At 55.2% G+C, this 12834-nt stretch overlaps 1 pseudogene; it reads right to left on the bottom strand.

Moving 5' to 3' along the window:
• Window positions 1-5932: 5932 nt before the first annotated feature.
• Window positions 5933-12834, bottom strand: part of LOC112807554 (calcium homeostasis endoplasmic reticulum protein pseudogene) — an 8975-nt pseudogene continuing 2073 nt past the window's right edge.

Below are 12834 nucleotides of genomic sequence, written 5' to 3'. Positions count from 1 at the left end.
GATGAAATGGGGGGAGGGGACTCTGCCCACGGTGCAGCCATGCGGCCCCCAGCATTGCTCTCAGCCCCCTCCGAGGACCGAAAGTTTCCCTGTGGTTGTGAGCTCTACTCAGCATATTGGTCACCTAGGTTTTCCACCATGTCCAATCCCCGTCATGGAGATAACCCTCAAAGTCACAACAATCATAGACGGAAGGTGAAGGCAGACCGCCAGAGGAGGTGGGCGAGGGCAGATGGTTCTAACAATACTACAGCTGGAGGGATACACTGCAGAGGCATAAGACACCCCCCCCCAAGATAAAAACACCCCCCACCCTTCACACCAAGGAGTCTGTTGTTCGGCAGCCCACGGCTGGAGTGATGGCCCTTGTGTCAGGGGCCCAGGCCTCCTCTGCTGCTTGCTCCATCCTCCCCAGCGCACGCTTCCCTGCTGTGGTGCAGGGGGGTGGGGGAGTGTGGAGCCCCCACAGGGACAGCCTCAAGAGTGGCCAATGCCCCCGTACCCCAGCTCCTTTGGCTTGACTCATGGCAGCTCTGTGAGGAATACAGAGTGGGTGTTCTGTATCTCCATTTTACAGATGAAGTAAGTGAGGCTTGAGGGGTTTGAGGGTGAGTCCGGAGCTAGGACTGGAATGCAGGACATCTGACTCTGACTGGTGCAGGGTATTGAGCGGACACACCCGTTCCTCAGCCGTCAGAAGCCCCCCAAATCTCAGCGCTGGGTGAATTTTTCTGTCTCCTTCAGGTGCAGGCCCTAAACATACAGTGTTTACGCTCTGAGTTACACTGTATCATGGCCCGAGTGACCTGAGCCAGCGGTTCTCAGAGCATCCCAGACAGGGAGTATTAGCAGCCCCTGGGAACTTGTTAGAAATGGAGATTCTTAGGTCTTGCCCTGGAAGTGCTGAACTGGGAACTGTGAGAATGGGGCCCAGTGATCTCTGTTTTAACAAGCCTCCTGGGGATTCCGACGCCCTGCCCTCTGAAGTTTGAGCAGTCCCGGACTAGGGGGCACTGGAGCCCGCTTTGCAAACCCTATCCCAGGGAGGCTGTGTGAATCATCAGAGGCCGGAGCTGGGATCCCGGGATTCCTGTCCTTGCTCAACTCTTAAGAGCCAGGACCCTAGGCTAGGGCTGGGTGAACTGGGCCTCTGTTGGGGATGGCGAGCTCAGCTGCTCTCACAAAGAGGTGCCAAGACTCAGTAGGTAAAAGGGTAACATCCAGAGTGGGCCTCCAGGGGCTCAGGCACCCTCTGGTTTCTCTCCCACCCCATGGGGGCATTGTTCTCATCTCTTCAGGGAAAGAACCCAGAACGTGCTTACCGTGCCAGACTGGGGGTGGCACAGATCACCGTCACCCACATTCCAGAACCTACTCATGTGCCGGGGAGGCTGGGAGGTGACGCCCAGCCCGACAGCCATGTGTCCCGCTACCTTCCCACCGCCGCCCCCACGCTCCTCCTCACGTACTGGCTTCTGGCAGCTGATGTGCTCCCCACGCTCTTCCTACCCCAGGCCTTTGTGTGTGCCATTCCCTCTGCCTGAAATGCTTTGTCCCCTCTTGGCATGGCTCATTCTTCTTCCGTCACCCTCGTGGACTAGCCTGTGAGCGGTACGCGGCTCTCCCTGTCACTGTCCGCCTCAGCCACTTGTTGGCTTCCTTCATCGTCATCCATCCCAAGTCTGCATCTTTGTCTGATGGCTGCATGGTTTCTAGGCCTGTCTGTCCCATGAGCCCTAGGCTGGGCCAGCCGCCTCGGTGTCCCCAGGGAACCTGTTAGAGATGCGACCTCCTCAGCTCTGCTTAGGCCTACTGATTCAGAAAAATTGAGAAATCATGTCCTAAGGGTGGAATGTGGGGAGTCTGGCCCATCAGTGAATCTCCGTGAGTGCTGCAGGGTCCTGCGGTGGCCTGCTCCATGGCGAGCGACATGGACACAGTGAGTGGGGTGAAGGGTAAATGGGGGAGCAGTCACAGAGCTGGGGGCGGGGCAAGACCGGCCGACCCACAGGGAGCGTGCAGGTGCCACAGGAGACAGGGTGCCATGGTGTGTTCGCAGGGGTGGAAGAGTGGCCAGGCAGTGCCGGGAGGTTGCAGACACCGGCTCAGCAGCATCAGGTGAAGGGCTGGGCAGCCCAGGGCGGCCCTCTCTCCTGGCCTCAGTTGACGTATCTCTAAAATGGGTGATGGTGTTGCCTCACAGCCTTTCCGGGTCAAATGAAACAATGTGTGAAGAGTTAGAACCACGAGACTCCGGACAGTACATTTTATTGAGCACCTACTATATGCCAGGCCTGCACCAAGTACTGTGCATACACTGTATGACTTTGTCTTCCCATCGGTTCTAAAGTTCCTAAATTACCCCCAATCCACAGATGAGAAAGCTGAGGCACAGAGCTTATCGGACACTTGACACTAGGGGGTGACATCTGTCTGCGAGGCTGCACGGAGCACTTCCCTTGTGTCTGACTGTGGGCCATGTTCCATCCCTGTGGCGCTGCCCCAGGACAGCAAGGGGAGGCGGCTGCATGGGCCTCGTCATGCCTGCTCCTCGGCCTTGCCAGGGCTCATGCGGGAGGTGGGCTCGTCATGGGGGGCTGAACTGAGTTAGGAGAGAGCCTTCTTCACCTTCACCTCCCAGGCAGGTCATCCTGCACAAAGGAGTGGGAAATGGCTCTGTCACCACCAGGCCTGGTCCCACCTGCCTCAGCATGCCAGTCAGCCATGTCACCCTGAGTGTGCAGTACCCACTGCAACCAGGATCGGGTGTACAGAGGGGCAAGCGGGGCTCTTGCCTTTTGTAGATGCTCCACTTAGACTTCATGCGTTCATTCATTGCCATTCATTCATCCGTGCTGTCTTCCGCGTGCTCACTGACCCATGGTTAAAGATGATGTGGATGTAGGGCAGCAGGGAGGCTTCAAGGAGGAGGTGACATTTACCTAGCATCTTAAAGAATCCTACCCCCCACTCTCACCTGTTCTCACCTAAGCCTTGCTGTCTTGTCCACACACCAATGCCCACCTACACAGCACCCAAACCATCTGTCCAGCTCCCTGCCAGGCCCAGGAGGTTCACCTGCACCAGCTGCTCCCTCAGTCCTGACAGAGGCCATCAAAACAAGTCATGGGTCAAACCCGACCCCAGCTAGATTCTGTTTGGCTCACAGCATTAAAAAAACTCTGAGCTAGCTACAACAATTTAAAAGTCAGAAAGTTGCATATTAAAAATCCCATATTTTTTACCTAGAAAAATGGGAAGTCTCTCCGGCAAATAGCCCGTGGTCCGGGGCCGTGTGGTGGTTGTCCCGTGTGATAGATGTGTGCCCCCTGCCCCCCACCCTGGTCCATGGATACATTTAGAATCTATCTGGGCCCTGGAGACACTTGATTTGACACCTCTGGGTCTCTGTCACTGGGTCCTGTGGACTTTCCCACGAGTGGCTGTAAGACACCATTAACCCTTTTGCTCCCTCTCAGGAGAATGTGTCAGAATAGGAGCGAGGGTGACATTTGTGAGGGAGGTGAATCGTTCACAAACGTTGGCATTTATTATAAAATGACCGTGACTCACATCCCACCTGAGTGGGATGCCCCTTGAGATGTGACTCCAGAGCTTGCTGCACAAAACATTGCCACACACCGTGCTTGGTTTTGCCCCTCAGTAGCATTCCAGGGGAAGTTAAAACTCCATGCAGAATCTGCCCCAACAGCTTCTGGCCTTCGCCAGAACCAAGTTTCTCAGGTTCTCGGAGGCTGTGCAGTTTTTAGTCCCAGATACATAAGCTTTCACTCTCCCCAGCTCAGGTAGCAGCTCCGGGCTTTCTGCCTTCAGGAGTCACTGTGGCTGGGAGGAAAGAGAAATCGTCTGGAAGACAATTCCAATTCTGTCAGGCTTTCCTTCCTAAAGCCACCCCGAGGCAGTGGTGTTGGGAGGCGGGAGGAGGAAGGAGACGGATGGGAGGGCCCCTAGAGAAACAGGGAAAGAAAGGAAGGGAGCCTCCCCCAGTTCCCAGGAAGTGTCTCCAGACCAGAGTGGAGGGTGGCTGCAGTAGGACCTTTCCCTGCAGAGGCCCCAGGAGGAATGGCTGGGTGATTTTCAGCCTCCCCAAGGGTTCCAATCCCAGTGCGGGATGGAGGCAGAATGCCAGACCCCTGAAGGGACTGAAGCTGGGGACCGGGGCTCCAGCTGCAGCATGCAGAGCTGCTGAGGCCTGGAGGGGTTCCCCGAACCCACACCTTGTGTAAGACCCAGGGAACTCTGCCTGGGAGGAAGAGCTCCTGGCCATGAACGACCTTTCTAGCCAGCAGGATCAGGGCTGGGGGATTTGGCAGAGGGCTTGTTTATGCAGAGAAAGGAGAGGGGAATGGGATTTTAGACATGGGGAACAGCCGACCAGGATTGCTGCAAGCCAGGCTGCTGTTGGAGAATAGTAGAGCCTTGAGTGCCAGCCTGGGAGGTTGGATCTCAAGCCATCTGAGGGCCTGGATGCTTATGTTCTTCTGCAGGGCAGACCGTGTGCGAGGCCCTACAGCTGGAGATGCCCTGGGCTCGGCTAGCATGGCAGCATGCCCTAATCATGCACAGCCTAGGGCCTGCAGAGACCAGTGGGGGTTGGTGCAAAGGCCCCCCACCTTCCAAATTCCCAGGTGGATACCAGGAGATGAATGCTAGGGTCAAGGCTTGAGCAACTAGATAAGAAAGGACATCAAAAGCAGGCAACTGTTGATCTTGACACAAGGGCAGGGAGGGGTATGGCCCTGCTAAGGTCTCGGCCCAGTGGTCTCCCTGCGGGGGCCCAGGGATGCTGATGGCACCAGCCACAGTCCCAAATTCACAGTTATTAAGTTAAATTACCACTTCTGCAGGTGCAGGGAGGCACCAACCTGCCCTCACTTCTCAGACCTCTCTGGGAGCTCAGCTTGTATACTTGGCTCCACTAGCCTTCCTCCCTGGCCTTCTGAGGGTGGAAGGGGTGTTTCCCCCCATCTGCTGGGACGAGAAAGGCTCTCCTGTAGGGGAGGGAGGGGAGAGGTTGTTTAGGACTCCTGCCCACAGCAAGGATAACCCTTCCCAGGGGCCCAGGAGTGAGGCCCAGAGACCATAGGCAGGATCGTGGCCTGGGCGCGGGAACTGTGATTCTAGCCCCAGCCCAGCACTGATTGACCAAGGGAGCTTGGGCCCAGCATTGTTCTCTGGGCCTCAGTTTTCCTCTCTAACAAATAGGGAAAGTAACATTTATTGCAGTAATCAAATATTTTGATATTGGATAAGAAAGAGCTTTCAAGACAAATGTTCTGTGTTTTGAGTGTTTTGGAAAATTGATAAGCAATAAAATTCTAGTCTGTCAAAACAGACTTAGGCTGGAAGGGATGACTGAGGCCAGGCATCCTCCCCCCACATCCAGGAGCCCCTGAAGTAGGAGGCCTCTGACCTCCCCCCATTTGTGTATTGGTTCATAGATCTTTAATTATATGATCAAGAACCGGGAACAGAGCAACCAGAAGTCAGCCATTGCCAGTTAAAGGAGTCATCATAAATCAGGACTTAGGCCTGATGGATGGACATAGATGCCAGGGGCGATGCCGATCCCCGTGAACCTTTCCAGGAACATACTCATCAAGCAAACGTTCCCACTCAGGCAAGAAGGGCAGCCCCTTGAAGGCCCACTTCCTCCAGGAAGGCCCCCAAATTCTCCACCTGCCACCCTCTTATGCCTCTGCATGGGAAGTGTTTGCTTGTGTGTCTGTGTTCTTCCCAGACTGGATGCCTCCGGCCTGGGAACTGTGTCATTGCTGTGCCCCCAGAACCTGGTACAGGGCCAGGTGGGAGTAGGTGCCCCTCAAACAGGCAGTAACTGGGACTCTTGGCCAAGCCCACGTTGTGGGGCCTGTCGCGTCAGGCGCTGCAAGAATCCTGACGATGGGTCTGGTCATTGCCCCAGGCGTGTGCCCAGGAGGAAAACCAGGAGAGGCCAACGGAGAGGAGTGCTGTGGACAGAGGGTGGGTGCATGAGGGACTCGGGGCACTTGGCCTGCGCTGTGGGGACAGACAGGAGTTAGGCAGGCAGCTGGGAAGAACGGGGACATTCCAGGGGGAGTGACAGACGTCCCTCAGCACCTGGGGAGTGCAGGGTCTCGAGGAAGCATGTCCTATTCTGCCCTCTCACCAGTGGTTTGTACACATTAGCACCACCATTTTACAGGTGGGGAAATTCCGGCTTCGCCAGGTGAGGTGGTTTTCTGCGGTCCTGCACGGGGCTGAGTCGGAGCTCAGGCGTGTCTAAGGCCCAGGGCCGTGCTCCTGGGCAGGCCAGGAGGACTGCTGATCGTGGGCAGAGGGGAGAATGGGCTTGGTCGGTGAGCAGCGGGGAGACCAGAGGGAGAAGGGACAGACCAGGGACACTGTGGGCCGCACCCACAACCAAAGATTGTTTCCCCGTCCTTGCTCACCCCAGGCCTTACAGGCTGGTGGGCCAGATCTTGCTCCCCATTGGGCAGATGAGAAGACTGAGGCTCAGAACGAGTGTGTTTTGCTGCTGTGCTGCGGACCGCTTAGGATAGGCACTGACAGAATGGGGGTGCGTCCCCCAGAACGTCAGCTCAGAGAGCGCGGAGAGGGGCCAACTTGCTTTCCACCACACCTCTAGGGCCAGAGCGTTGCAGGGCTCACAGCAAGGGCTCAGTAAACGTTTGTAGAATGCCGAATGAAGGAATGAATGAATGAATGAGCAAAAAAACCCCAAATGAATGAGCGTGGGAGCTGTCCAAGCATTGCACACGTGTGCGTGCGTGCGTGTGTGCGTGTGTGTGTGAAGTTGGCAGTACTGCCCTTAGATCAAGACCTAGATGACATTCGGAGTTCTAGGAAGGGTACGTTCTTCCCCCACCACACAGAGACCTCCAGGGAGCGAATTTGCTAAGGCCTTGTTCTGTGTTGGGCACTGTGCCAGGCTCTGGGACACTCGTTTATCCAACAAGCGGTGGGAACCAGGCAGCAGTGTCCTAGGCCTTGGAGATGCGTCAGTGAAGGAGACAGGCAAGGTCCCTGTCCTCAGGGAGAGCTTCCTTCCTAGCTGGGAAACACAGAGAATAAGTCAGAAAGCAAAAACAACGCAAAAACAGGAAGGGAGAGGACTTTTGCTAATAATTGCTATGAAAACAATGAAAGAGGGTAAGAGCGGTCTGTCTGGGGGATGTTTTGGAAAGGAGGGTAAGGGAAGGCCTCTCTTGACCAGTGCCATTTGTCTCTTTTTTCTTTTTTTCACAGTGGGGGAAGGAGGGCATCAGCCCTGAAGGGAGATGGAAGTAGGGCAACGCTGGGGACCAGGCTGGGGTCATCGTGGTTACGTGGGGAGGGCCCTGTCACTGCGTGTGGGGGAGGAGGGCCAAAGTCAGGGTGCTGGGCACCCCCCCAGGGTGGGTGCTCATTGATCCCTGGAAGAGGCATGAGGTGGCCTGGGGGATGGTGAGAGGGTCCCATCTGAGCAGGGAAGTCCCGCTGGGGGGACTCAAAGTGGTGAGGCTAGGGTGGCCACTCCAACGGGTGCCCGGGGGGGATCTTCCTGCGTGAAGCGGGGTGGGGTGCAGTTGAAGTTTGTGGGGTGTGACGGCGGGCTGGGCTACGGGTGCCGCTGGTAGGGTGGGCCGGGTGCACGGAAGGGGGGCTCACGCTGGCTTCTGCCTCACGGCGGCTGCTCGTGCCAGCCGTTCTAGCTGGGGTCAGGCTGGCTTTTCCAGGGTGCATCATGCTGACTGTCCTGGCCAGGGCCCTCGTGCTGTGCTCCCCACAGGCACCTCGTGGCTGTTGTTCCTGGGTGGGCAGTGGGGTGGCCCACCCCGATGGTATGGGTAGGGGGCCTGCTCTGGAGGCTGCTGTTGGCCCCAGGGAGCAACGGGGTGAGGCTGGTCACAGCATGGGGGCTTGTTAGGTGGCATCTGATTGTGGGGGCCAGGGCCCCGGGTGGCCAGCAGTGGCGGGATCCTGGTCTGGTCCAGAGGTGCCATACTCAGAGGAGCCAGGCATTTGGTTGGGTGGTTGGTGGGATGATGCGTGGGTGTGGGGGTTGGAGGCGGGGCTGGTGGTGGTGGGATGGCCTTGACTTTGGCTTCCATTTCCGGCATTTGGATTTGCGTGTCCCCCCCCCCCCGCCCCCGCGCGGCTGCTGGTGGGCCTGGCTATCGACAGACTCCTTGTGCGGCATCTTGAGGGTCTGGATCTGCTGCTGGAAGGCCAGCAGCACTGGCTGGACCACCGAGGAAGACTTGCTGATGAGCGTCCCCTGGTGCTGGCCGAGCCCCAGGGCTGGGCTCTGGAGCTGCTGGATGATGGAGCCGTCAATGTTCCAGAGCTGTAGGAGCCGTGCCATCTTTAGCTGCTTGTTCTCCTCCACAGCCAAGAAGCTGGTGCAGTAGATGGGCACCAGGCCTTTCTGCAGGGTGCCCAGCAGCTCCCTGGCCTGTTTGCACTGGCCGGGAGGGAGAGGCTTTCGCACGTCAGGGGCCAGGGGTGCAGTGAGTCATTGATCAGGAAGATGAGGTGCAGCCACAACTTGAAGTGCACCCCATTGGCTGGGATGTGGTTCTGGAGGTGGCCCGCCATCAGCTCAGAGTGTGCGGGGGGACTTGGAGTTGCTACACATCCAGTTCTGCCTGGCCAAGATGGCATCTCTGGTGTCTGTGATGGGCCACAGCAGGCGGTCAAACCCATTCACGTCCAGTTGGGTCTCCTCCAGGAGCTTCTGCATCTGCTGCTCCACCACATGGGCCACAGCCACATGACAGGCGCCATTTGAACTGAGTCCTGCTTGGTGCAAATGGACCAGATCAGAAAGATCTGGAGGAAGTTTATTTCAGGTAGAACACCTGCAAAGGCCCTGAGGCAAGCAGGGGCTTACATTCTGGAGGGACAGAAGGAAGCTGCTATGGCTAGAGCCCCAGTGAGCGATCAAGTTGAGGGGGAGAGAAGGCAGATGGTAGGTGGAACCCATCATGTAGGGCTGTGTGTGGTCGGAGCTTTTGTAAATGCTACAGGAGAGTTTTGGGCAGGCCAGGCACAACATTTGCATGTTGAAGTGTTGAAAAGGTAAGAAGATCCACTCATAAATGATGTAAGTGTGCTGAATGCTAAGGAGGAGAAGCAAAGGATGTCATGGTAGTGATTGTGGGGGACTTGGCTCCGTCAGATGAGGTGACATTGAGTTGAGATCTTCAGGCAACTAGGCAGAGACACAGGGGTGCATCATTCCTGCTGGAAGCAGGACAGTGTGGCCGAAACCCATCCAGAAGGGGTGCATCCTGTGAGTAAGGTGGGCAGGATGGTCAGAGGGCAGATCGGGCAGGGCCACCTGACCACGACGAGGAGACTTATGGGTCCTGGGGGGCCTCTGAGGGCCAAGGGGAAGAGTGACGGGGTCAGCAAGGCTCTTTAGAGGGACTGCTCTGGCTCTGCTGGGAGCCCACAGGAGGGGTGGGTGTGGCAACAGGGTCCCAGCAGAGAGCCCCGGGAGGGTGGGCAGCAGCCAGAGAGCATCACCGTGGACAGATCCAACAGCTTCCTGGGATCCAGTCAGATGTGCAGGTGGGGTTGGTCTTGTGACCTTCCTAAGGAGAAAGGGGACACTCTGGAAGAGGGAAGGAGACCTGTAGCGGGTTTAAAGTTGTCCTGTCACAAAAGGTAAGTCTACCTGGAACCACAGATTGTGATCATATTTGGAATAAGGGTCTTTGTAGATGTGGTTAAAGTACGGGTCTCAAGGTCAGATCATTCTGAATTAGACTGGCCCTGAGTCCAATGACAAGTGTCCTCATAAAAGACAGAATGACCCAGAAACCCTCCATGTGAAGACAGAGGCAGAGATGTGGAGGGATGCAGCCACGAGCCAAGGAACGCCGGGAGCCGCCGGAATCTGGAGGAGGTGAGGCAGAGTCACCGTCTAGAGACTTCGGAGGGAACTTGGCCCTGCTGATAGGTTGGTTTCGGACTTCTGGCCTCCAGAACTGTGGGAGAATGCATTTCTGCTGTGTTAAAAGCCACCCAGTTTGTGGTCATTTGCTGCGGCAGCCCCAGGAAACTAATATAGTGCCCCCCGAGAAAGCCCAGCTGATGTTGCTGCTGTGGTTACAACCCACGGCGTGGATGCCTTTGAGGAGCTGTGCTCTGTTCCCATTTGGCTGTGCTCCGCGCCCCCCCCCCCACCTATATTAGAATAAGATTGAATTTTCTAGCTTGGGTTACTAAGCTTTCAGATCTGGAAACTGTGGCCATTAATCAGCTGTCACGGGATGTCGTAAACAAGGGGCTTTAAAAACCATGTTTGCTTTTTAGGCTGATAATACTTGGAGGTGAAGCCGGGAGAGTTATACATAATGCATGCATTTTAATGGGCCGCACACTACAGCCCTCTTTAGTCGGAATGATTCGTTTTAATGTTCAAAATAAATATCAGAGACAATTTGCCAACAAAGCTGATTTTCTCCGCCCGCCATTAACTTAATCTTTATACCTCAGCCTAATGACAGAGGGGCTGGGGGGCGGGAGGGGGCTTTGTATTACAAGTAACTGGGGAGAAACAGTCAGTGTGGTCACGAGCCGCGGGGTGGCTCACTGCATGTCCCAGTTTGCTCAGGACAGTTCTGCTTTGTGCCCAGTGTCCCAGAGTCATTATTTTGAATTTGGATCAAGAGGCATTGCCAATATCCATCTATTTTTGACCTACAAGATAGCAATTTCATATGGTTAAATCTAAACATAGATTCCCAGTTTGTATGGTAAATGATGTCACATGCTAAATATGCCCTTTACTCTATTAGGTAGGGAAACTGAAGCCCGTAGAAGTCACACCCCGGCACCCCGTGCTCCTGTTTCCAGTGCAGGTGTTTTCCTTTCAGAGGGTGTCTAATGCTACCCACCTCCTCTCGGCCTCAGCTTTTGTCCAACCCCTGCCTTCCCTCGTGCCTTTAGCCCCAAGAGCTTTTGGGTGCCCCTTAGAAAGGCAAACCTCAGGGGCACACCTTGTACCTGTCCCCTGCTTCCTGGCATGATGACTCCTGAGGAAGGGTCGGCAAACCCATCCATCGCCCACCCTGGCCATGGCACCAGCGTACCCCCCCATCAGTCTCAATCACCCATAACATGTACGCGGAAATTACGAATGCATACTGAGCACTCATTAGTCTTACTGACTGATACATAATTGGAGTAAGGTACGATCCCTGCCTTCTTGAAGCTTACTGAAGGTAGGATGGGAGATAGGGTGACTGTCCCTCAACATACAGTGGCTGATTCTTTCAGTTCACTTCTTCATGTCCCTGTGCCCTTGCTGTGGGTGGTGGAGGAATTCAGCAAGGCAGGAGGTCTGAGCACGAGCAAGGCAGGTCAGGGTGTGGGCTTTGCTGAACAAAGCTGATTTTAAACCCAAAAGTTATCTTGCAAAACAGGGAAGAGTTGCCTCCCTCTGCAGCCCCCAGGGGGACACATATCTACTTGATGGGGGGGGAGGGTGCGCCCGTGTTGGGGCAGGTGGGAATGGTTGCCAGAGGGCCGTGCTCTGGGAGCAACTGCAGCTAGGGATGCAGAGGGCAGGAAGCCTGGGCCTTGCCCTGCCCACCTGTCCAGACTGAGGCCAGGGCCTTGCACGTCTTACTGGAGAGGCAGGTCCCTCTTCCATCTGAGCTGCAGAAGAAAGAAGACAAACTTCAGACTCATTCATTCTTTTCTTTATTCACTTAAGAAATATGAAATCCCCAAGGGCCAGGTATTCTGCTCAACATCAGGGCAAATTCACCTAAAAATCCAGGTTTCTGGCTTTCTGGAAAAATCATAAGGCCTGGCTCACAGCCTGGTGTTCTGGCCGCCCTCCCTAGCATCACCTTTGCCTAGCCCAAGTCCCTCCTCTGTGCAGCCTGCCTGGCCCCTGCGGGCTCTTGACTTTGAGAACTCTGGTTAGTCTCTGCTCCCTGTACCCAAACAGAGCATAAAATAGGTGCCAACGAAATTCTTACTGTTCGTTAAATGAAACAGACTCTAGATCGTTTTGCTTAAAAGATCCTGTTCTTCCATCAACATTTCCACAACTTGGTCCAAGTCTCCCCCCTGCCAAGGGAGCCCACACTGCGGAGCGACCTTGATGGACCAACACCCGCCTCAGGTATGCTAGAAGTGGGTGCAAGGCACTGTGGGCACGAACCCTTTGGTGAAAGTGCAAACTTCCCTGACCCTCTGGAGGGCGATGGGGCCGCATCTATAGACATTTGGAAAGCCCATGCCCTTTGGTCCAGCTGTCCCAGGGCCACATTCCATAGATGTGCTTGCGAAAGTGTACTGAGCTAGAGATAGGACGCAGGCTTGAGTTAACACAGAAATGTTTGTAGCAGCAACTAGGAGCCACCAGCATGTCCATCAGGGGGCTGAGGATAGAAGACGTGGTGCTTCCGTGCCCAGTGGCTGCAGGAGAGAATGGAGGAGCTATTTTTGTGCTGATCTGGAGAGATTCAGAGATGCATTTTCAGCAAAATAAAGCAAGGAGCAGAGCAGTGTATATATGAACATATTTGTGTGTAAAAAAAGGACGGTCAAAAGCATGGTCTTTGGCACAGCCCACTGAGTGTGAGTTTCTGCTCTGCTGCTCAGCAGCTGTGTGACTTGGGGAAGTCGCTTAACCTCTCTGGGCTTAGTTACCTCAGCTGTCAAATGGAGCTAATAATAGCACCTGATCATCGGGTTGTTGTGAGGATTCACTGTGTTAACACATAAAGCATGAACAGGACTGGGCTCAGAGTAAGTCCTCATTAGCTATTAGTATTATGCATATATATATATATATATATATATATA

Source organism: Callorhinus ursinus, unplaced genomic scaffold (genome assembly GCF_003265705.2).
Source record: "Callorhinus ursinus isolate GAN/ISIS: 27379988/994484 unplaced genomic scaffold, GSC_fseal_2.0 scaffold31, whole genome shotgun sequence".
Lineage (NCBI taxonomy): Eukaryota > Metazoa > Chordata > Mammalia > Carnivora > Otariidae > Callorhinus > Callorhinus ursinus.
Note: the sequence above shows the minus strand (reverse complement) of the source record. Positions and strands in the feature narration are given on the sequence as shown.